Raw genomic sequence first — 8799 nt, 5'->3', positions numbered from 1 at the left:
CTGGTGAGAGACATGAGGTGGAAAGAACCACCAGGAATCAATTGCAATTATTCTGGAATGAGATTACAAGGATATGTAGCAGAGTGGTAGCAAAGTCAGAGGAGATGTTATGAAAGGAAAATTAAAAGAAAACTTGATAACACATTGAATATAGGAAAGTGAGAGACAGTTAGGAGTTAAGAATGGCACCTAGATTGTTATCCTAGGTGATTGGATGAAAGATGATACCTTAGACAGTGAGAGATAGAAAGAGTATAGGGCTTGGGAGTGGGGGAAGGATAATGAGTTTAGTTAAGATATGTTGAGTTTAAAATATTTTTGGGAAGGCAGTTAAAGACATTGGATTGGTAACTGAACACTCAAGAAAGGAGATCAGCATAGAGATAGTGGCTAGATATTTAGATTTAAGAATTACATGCATAAAATACAAGTAGAATTATAGAATCTAATTAGATCACCAATCAACATATAGAATGAAGAGAAGAGATCCTAGGATAGAGCCCTGCAAACATCATTGTTTAAAGGCAGTGGTTTTGATGAAAATTCATCAAAGAATTTTGTCAGGGGTCAAATAGGTAGAAGGAGAACCAGGAGAGAGTAATGTGATAAAAACATCGAAAGAAGAGTGTATCATGGAGAAGAGTTGTGGTCTAAAGGTTAAAGGTTTCAAAAAGGCCAAGAAGGGTGAGGATATAAAAAGGTTATTAAATTTGACAATTAAGAAGTTCACAGTAAATTTGGAGAGAGTAGTTTCACCTGGATAATGAAGTTGGAAGCCAGACTACAGAAATTCAGGAGAGCAAGAGTTAATAATTAAGCAGATGAGCAGAAAGGAAATAAAGACACTTATTGTAGAGGGCTTCCTCACTGAGTTTAGAGACAAAAGGAAAGAGAGATGTGTTCATAGCTAGCTGAGATGGCTGGAACAAATGAGGATGTTTTATTTCTTTCAAAAATTCAGCTCCAAATCCACATTCTACATGAATCTCAAGGTAATGGTTCTGTTCCCTTAAAAATTTACCTTGTATTTATTCTATATATACTCATTCAGGTATAAAGTGTCTCCCTGGATAGAAAGTAAACTCCTTGAGGATACTTTTGTCCTTTTCTTTATCTATGGTGTCTGGCATGTAGTAGTTCTGATAACTGTCTACTGAATAATTGGAGATAAGGGGAAACCATAATGACAGCAGGAGATATGCCAGGGTGGGGTGATAGTGTCTTTTAGAGACCTTAGAAATGGAATACTCAAACTGCAATCTTCAGGCTGCATGTGGGCCTCCCTTCCCTCCCCTCCCCACCCAACCTTACCACAGACAGGGGAGGGAAGAAGCAATCCCATTGAGCTGCTCCTGTGTCATTTGAGAAATGTCCTCAGTCAACCATGGAGAGGGGGAAGGGAACAGCCCCCACTGGCATGCTACAACCCACATGCCATAGGTTCTCCACCATGGTGCTAGGGCAAAACTGAGGTACTTGGTAATACCCAGGAATTTTGAAAGAAATTCTAGTTGTGGCACCCATGTCAGTAGTTTTGTATTTTTTTTCTTCTCCATAAAGTTGCAAAAGGGGTGGAGGTTAAATAGGAGTTCATGCTTTATGTTTCTTTGTGCTCCAGCTTTTCCATGCCTATTGACAAAGAATTCTAATCTGCTTTGTCTTGAAAGAATTGTACCTATATGGTCTTTTAAAATGTATTTTGTTTTATTTCTAGTTATTAATTGAGAACTCTACAAGTTTGTGCAATTGAATTCTATTGAAATGAATTAAGATACTTTTTCTCAGGTTGAAGGAGAGGGCTGAACCAAAGTCTGATTAGATAAATCTGGACTAAACTCTCAGAGAAAGAGGACTAGCTACCCTGTCTACCAATTTTGCAGAATAAAAGAAGAGATACAACCACCTCTCTTAGAGCACTAGAAAATTTGGCCCATTGGTATGATATGGAATACCATAGGAACAACTTGCCCTTTATCTCTAAACTACATCAGATATTTTATTAACAATCTCATTGGTGATTAAACAATTTAATGAATTATTGAATGAGGCAATCAATAGATAAATAAATGAGCTTATGAATGAATAAATAAATAGATAAGGCTACAGAGGTTTAGGATATAAATCAATGTACTATAGTAGCATTTTTTTTTTAAAACCCTTACCTTCCATCTTGGAGTCAATACTGTGTATTGGCTCCAAGGCAGAAGAGTGGTAAGGACTAGGCAATGGGGGTCAAGTGACTTGCCCAGGGTCACACAGCTGGGAAGTGTCTGAGGCCAGATTTGAACCTAGGACCTCCCATCTCTAGGCCTGGCTCTCAATCCACTGAGCTACCCAGCTGCCCCCTATAGTAGCATTTTTATTACAAATAAAAAGCCTCAAATATCTCAAAGTAAAGACTCAGAATGATAAGAATTAAAATAAGTATTTAAAAAGCAACTATAAAAGGTACAAATAGATCCACACTGCCTCTTTCTTTGGACATTGTTCCATATATAAACATTCCACTACAGAAATCCAGAAGTTCTGCTTCTTGGGTATCTGTATTAGCATAAATCAAAGCTCAAAGGCAGCCACATGTCAGCTTCATTTGGATTGACCTATAGAACTTTCATGGTAAAAGAAGAATAGATGTTCTTAAAGGCATTACTCAATACAAATGCAAACAAGGAAATATAAGGCTATGCATGGTTCCATTTTAGTTTTAAGGGAAATGAAGTTTTTTTTTTTTTCACTATTGCATGGATCTTGAAGGTGGGAGGAAATACTCATCTGTTTACCTTAACAGAGCTTGGTTGATCATCTGCATACTAGAGACTAGATTCTTAATACTCCAGAAGGGGCTATATTTTTCAGGTTTTTTTAAATAAGACACAATAGGGGGAAAATGAATTAGAACAGATAGTCCCCATGGCAATGACTTATGTTTTCCAAATTTGAATATAGAGTATGGGTTATTATTATAATTGTAATTATATAGAACCAAGAAAATGGCCTTATGCCATAATGGAATGTTCCTGACTTGTGATGTGAGTCTAATGTCCTGAGTTTTTTTATTTTTCTTTTGTGAAAAAATAAAAAAGCTATTCACCCAATAAAAAATATTTATGCTCTTTGAGGGAAAGAGCTATATCTTCTTTGTTGTTTTTCTTTAAAATACCTAATACCTTTCCCATTAATATAGATTATGTATATAAATTATAAGTTCTTTCAATAAACATTTATTGAGTTCTTCATTCATAAGGTTTTGCTTTCATGATAATTTGGTTAGGTGGCTGGGGCTTCTAAGGGTTTCGAAATGTGGGGCATTAAATAGGTAGATGAGATAGAAAAATATTAAGTGCTTGTGACCTATAGAAAGGCTTTTAAATAATCCTTTAAATGAATAATCAATGAGAAATTAATGAAATTATGTCTGAGCGAAGTGAAGAATTGATCACATGTATATTATGGTAAAAGCAAATAAAGTATTTGAAACATCTAACTTGCCAAGATTCTATGGCACCTTGGGGAAGCAGTGGCAGCTTATTTCTGTAATTGAGATATCATTAGGACTTGCAAGTAGAATGTTTAGTAGACAGTTGGAAAATGAGACTAGAGTTCCCAGGAAATAAAGGAGACACATTTAGATCCCAATAACTGGCTTCGAGATTTCATATTCTTTTTAAAATCCAATAAATCTTAGTAGAATTAAAACTTATAATAGTCATCATATTTCATGCCGTTCAGGGAACTGGGTATTGGGAAATAAAGTTGACCAACAGGCAGAGAAACCTGTAGAAAGGTGGACATAGAGAAAGATGCAAAGATAAAAACAAATAAAAACAAATAGGAATGTAGAGAGACAAAGACTATGAGACAGAGACAGAGAGAGATAGAGACCAATAGAAATAGGGGTACAATGAAAGAGATAAACAATAATACAATGAAACATGATGAGAATTTATATTGAAGGCATGACAGGGAACATATTAGAGTGAAACATTAAATTTGAGTTTGTAAATACTGGAGTGAAATATTAGAGTGAAATAAATATTTAAGTTAAAATATATCATAATGAACTCCACATCTGAAAACAAATAAGAAAGAAAGGGATTTCTAAAATGGGATTTTAGAAAAGAAAGAGATTAAGAGAGAAATGATCACTTTGAAGGTGAAAAAAGTAAAAATGGTATAAGGGAGTAGAAAAGGCTGAAAAGCAAAGGATGTGACAGAGAAGCAAAGCTCAGAGCTTATGAACTTAAATAATGGTGTGGCTGACTGAAATAAATGACTAAGGTCAAAAGAATCCAGAAGGACAAAAGGCAATAAAATCATGGTCTTATATAAACATTCATTATGGATGTTGAGGTCAACAAGGAAAAAGGTTCAAAAGGAAACATAAGCAAACTCATGAAGTCATTGAGGAAAGTAGAATTCTGGCTTAGCAATTAATAGACGACACAGAAAAAGATTTGGAATGCATTATTTATGATCATGGATGGTTAGAAAAGATGAGTCCTTTTATACAAGTGAAATATTACTGTGAAATACATTTCTCAATAAAGCCATGTCTTCTTTGTGTGTGTGTGTGTGTGTGTGTGTGTGGTGTGTGTGTGTGTGTGAGTGTGTGTGTGTGTGATTGTTTTATTTCAGTGGATAAGAAGTAGTTTATTTTTAAGTGAAATCATTCCCTCTGGTATATTTTTTTTTATTGAATTTGGCCTGAGATTTATGTTGCTTATTTAGGTATAATTATCTATTGAAAATACTGATATGTAGGAATAGAGATTAAAGATAATTTCCTTGATAGGGTGAACTACTAGGTAAGGAAACTCTAAAAATTCAAGGCAAATCCTCCTTTGAGAGCTACCTTAGGTTATTTTTACAGGGTCACACTGTCATTCTGTATCATAGCTATTACCTGAACCTAAGTCTTGTGGCTATAAGGCCAACTTTCTATCTACTATGTGAGGTTTTCTCTGATTTAAATATAGCATTATTTGATTTGATTTATCATAGATATACAACATTTTTTCCTTTCTTCTATTACTTGCTTTCACAATTGATAAAATCAAATTCTTCCCTAAAGTCAAAGAACAAACCTGAAAAACAACCAGGTACAACCAGAATGTCTGTTACTCTAGATCACTGGCTAGGAAAACACCAAGCATATAGACTAGCATTTAACTCTTTAGGGTCAACAGATAATTACCACTGAAGCAGAGAGGTTAATGAAACAGTTCTGAGAAAGTGATGGATAAAACCAAGATAAGAAAAAAAAAACCAAGATAAGGGGACAGAATCTAACTACTAGTAATCATGAACTTTTGAAATCCTTTCTGAAATCCTATAAAACTAAATATTCAAACCATAAAAGATCCTTTCAAAATCTTTTAGAGTACACATATCTATATACCATTTGGCAATCTTAATCCAGATGGGCATCAATGTTTTCAGTGTAGTGCCTTATGTTTCACCATTATAGAAACTTAGTAATAACTGTTTCTGCAACTAATTTAAAGAGAATATGTTATGCAAATACCATCATACCTGTATAATAATTCTAGGTATATGAGTTTAGTAACTGGTATCAGAGTGTCTTTTATGTTGTTTTAAGATAAGTTGGTGCAAAAAAAGAAAATAAAACACCATTAACTCTTTATTTGTCACAGAAAAGGAGAACAATGTAAAGATAATTTTAAGGGTGTAACTTAAAATCTAAATTAATTGGTCACCAAGGAAAAAATCCCAAATAAAATACCCAAGTCAGTCTGGAAATTTATGGTAATTTTAATTAATATAGAGGGAAGGATTTAAGGAGAAAGAGGGAAGAGCGTATATGTTTTCTCCCACCTGGCCTGTGCCAGGAGTTCAAGATTTCCACCACTAGGTCACTGAAGGAGATTAGAGACTTTTAAGAGGACATTTGGAAAGTAAAGGAGAAAAAACTCAGCCAGAAACTCACCACCAAATCAGACAATAGCTTGTAGCCACGTTAAGATGCTGAAAGGCAAAGCAAGCTGTCACCAGCCTAATCTCTTCCACCAAAAAAAGTCCTGGAGAGATGAAGTGAGCCAAATATATAGATTTTTTACCTTTGAGTCCCCTCCTCTAAATGCCCATTCTTTAGTTCTCATCTTCTTTGATTATATCTTTAAAGTTACTTAAAACTTCTTTGTTACATTCACCTTTTGTGAGTTACTTAACCTTTTTGTGATTAATTTAACCTTGATAGTTACTTAACACCTTTTTGTATTAAGTTCTAAAATTAGTCTTAACTTAAAGTTCTAGCTTCACTATAAAGTAGGAACTAAGTACCTTCACTGTTCAATCAGGAGATTACAATTTCATCTTCACCATAAAGTAAGATCTAAGCAGGGTGGAATAATTTAAAGTTCACAAGACATTCCTGATTTTGTTAGACTAAGTGTCTTCATTGTTACAATCAGGAGATAGCTAAATCCAATCTTCATAACAATGTCATGAATGCTACAACTTTCATTTAAATTAAAAACATGTGGTCATACAAACTTTTAATTATTGTTGTGACCAAGAATTTAATCTGAAGGCTATTAGATGCACTTTCAAGCTACTAAAAACACATACACATAGAGAGACTTGTGTGTTCATATACACACATACAAGTACCTCCATTTCCCTCCACTGCAAACAACAAAACAAAAATAGTCCCTGCCCTCAAGGAATTTACAATCCAATGGGTAAAAGATCATATCCACTTGAAATGATGATTATAATGATCTTGACAACTGATAATTACATAGAAATTTATATTTATATAACATTCTAGAAATTGTCTACTATGTGAGAGGTGCTACATTAAATGGTTTTCCAATTGTTAACTCATTTGATCTTCAACAACCCGAACAACAACAACAACAACAACCCTGAAAGGTAATTGCTATTATTATGCTTATTTTATAGTTGAGGAAACTGAAAAAAAAATAATTTTATTGGCTTGGCCAAAGCACATATTACCTAGTGTCTAAGGTCAGATTTGAACTCATGTTTTGTTTTTTGTTTTTTTCTTATTCCAGGCCAAATGCTTTATGGAATGGAACAAAACCTAGAATAAGGCATATATTATTGAAGGCATGCATTTTTTTTTTTTACCTCAAATTACAGAATCATAGATTTCCAGATAGAGGGGATCTAGGGACCATCTTATCCATCCTTCTCACATAACAGTAAATGAAACTGAAGGCAAGGGAGATTTTATAACTAACACAAGATCATATATATTTTAATATAAGGGACTTCTAAATGTATGTACTTTGACCCATTAATATGTATATTTTTCACTACAAACAACAAAAGTTGTTGAATTTTCAGCCCACAAAGTAGACCAGTCATGTTGTTTTTTTATATACTTACAGAAAAATATATTGGGCAAAAAATAAGACACAGATCATTTGAATATAGCATTTAATTAAGGTTGTTCATTAAGATATTGTAAGAGAATGAACATAAATGCCATTGGATATTTATCTTTGAGATTATAATATAAATGGGGACAGAAGATCTGATGAATTATTTTAAAAGCTTAGAATCTTAGATCTGGAACTATAGAAGACCTCTCAGGTAATTTAGCCCAGTGTTCTCTTTAAAAGATTCCTGAAACAGGACAAGCAGGCACCAAAGGCAGGATTTGACTGGGAAGTTTCTGCTTTTGCAGTCACTGTTCTTCCTTGGTAAGAGAGAGCACAAGAATGAAATAAATGGGTAAGATATACACACACACACATACACATACACACACACACACACATATATATATATATTATAATTTTAATTTATAAGTTAATTATAAGTTAATAATAAGTTATAATTTATAAGTTAATTATAATTTATAATTTATAAGTTTCTGCTTTTGCAGTCACTGTTCTTCCTTGGTAAGTGAGAGCACAAGAATGAAATAAATGGGTAAGATATACACACACACACATACACACACACACACACACACACACACACACATATATATATATTATAATTTTTTTGGGTGCTATACCAAGATGGAGACTTTTGAAATTCACAATATACAACCATTTATAACTATATACATTGAATGTTTTTATTGTTTCCATTCTTTTCTTGAAGGAGGAATTTTAGAAAGATACATACATAAGTGTATGTGCATGTTTATATATGTACATATTTTCATAATTATACATATACCTATAATGTATACATATCATATACTTTTGTGCCAACTTTGCTGTACTTCACAAATATAGCACTTTTTTTTTTTACAAATTGAAGGTCTTTGGCAACCTGCCTCAAGCAGTAATTAGCTCAAGCAAGTGTATTGGTGCCATTTTTTTTCCAAAAACATGTGCTCACATGATATATCTGTAATACATTTTGGTTATTCTCACTATAATTCAATTTATTTCTTATTCTTAATATTTTATGGTGACCCATGCTTTGATATAACTATTGTAAATGTTATGAGACACCAGGACTTGTACACATATTATACAATGAACTTAACTGATAAATGTGTGATTTTTGATTGCTTTACTGACCTACAGTTCTTTTTTTTCTCTCTCTCTCTGTCTCTCTCTCTCTCTCTTCCTCTCTCTCTCTCTCTCTTCCTCTCTCTCTCTCTCTCTCTCTCTCTCTCTCTCTCTCTCTCTCTCTCTCTCTCTCTCCTATAGACTCTCTATCTCCTCAGACACAATATTGAAATTAGGCTAATTAAAACCCCTACAATGGCCTATAAGTGTTCAAGTATAAGGAAGAGTCACTTGATGCAGCAAATATCATTATTCCATTTTTGAAGAAATTGGCACAGCT

The sequence above is a fragment of the Monodelphis domestica genome, chromosome 4, assembly GCF_027887165.1.
Source record: "Monodelphis domestica isolate mMonDom1 chromosome 4, mMonDom1.pri, whole genome shotgun sequence".
Taxonomy (NCBI): Eukaryota; Metazoa; Chordata; class Mammalia; order Didelphimorphia; family Didelphidae; genus Monodelphis; species Monodelphis domestica.
Note: the sequence above shows the minus strand (reverse complement) of the source record.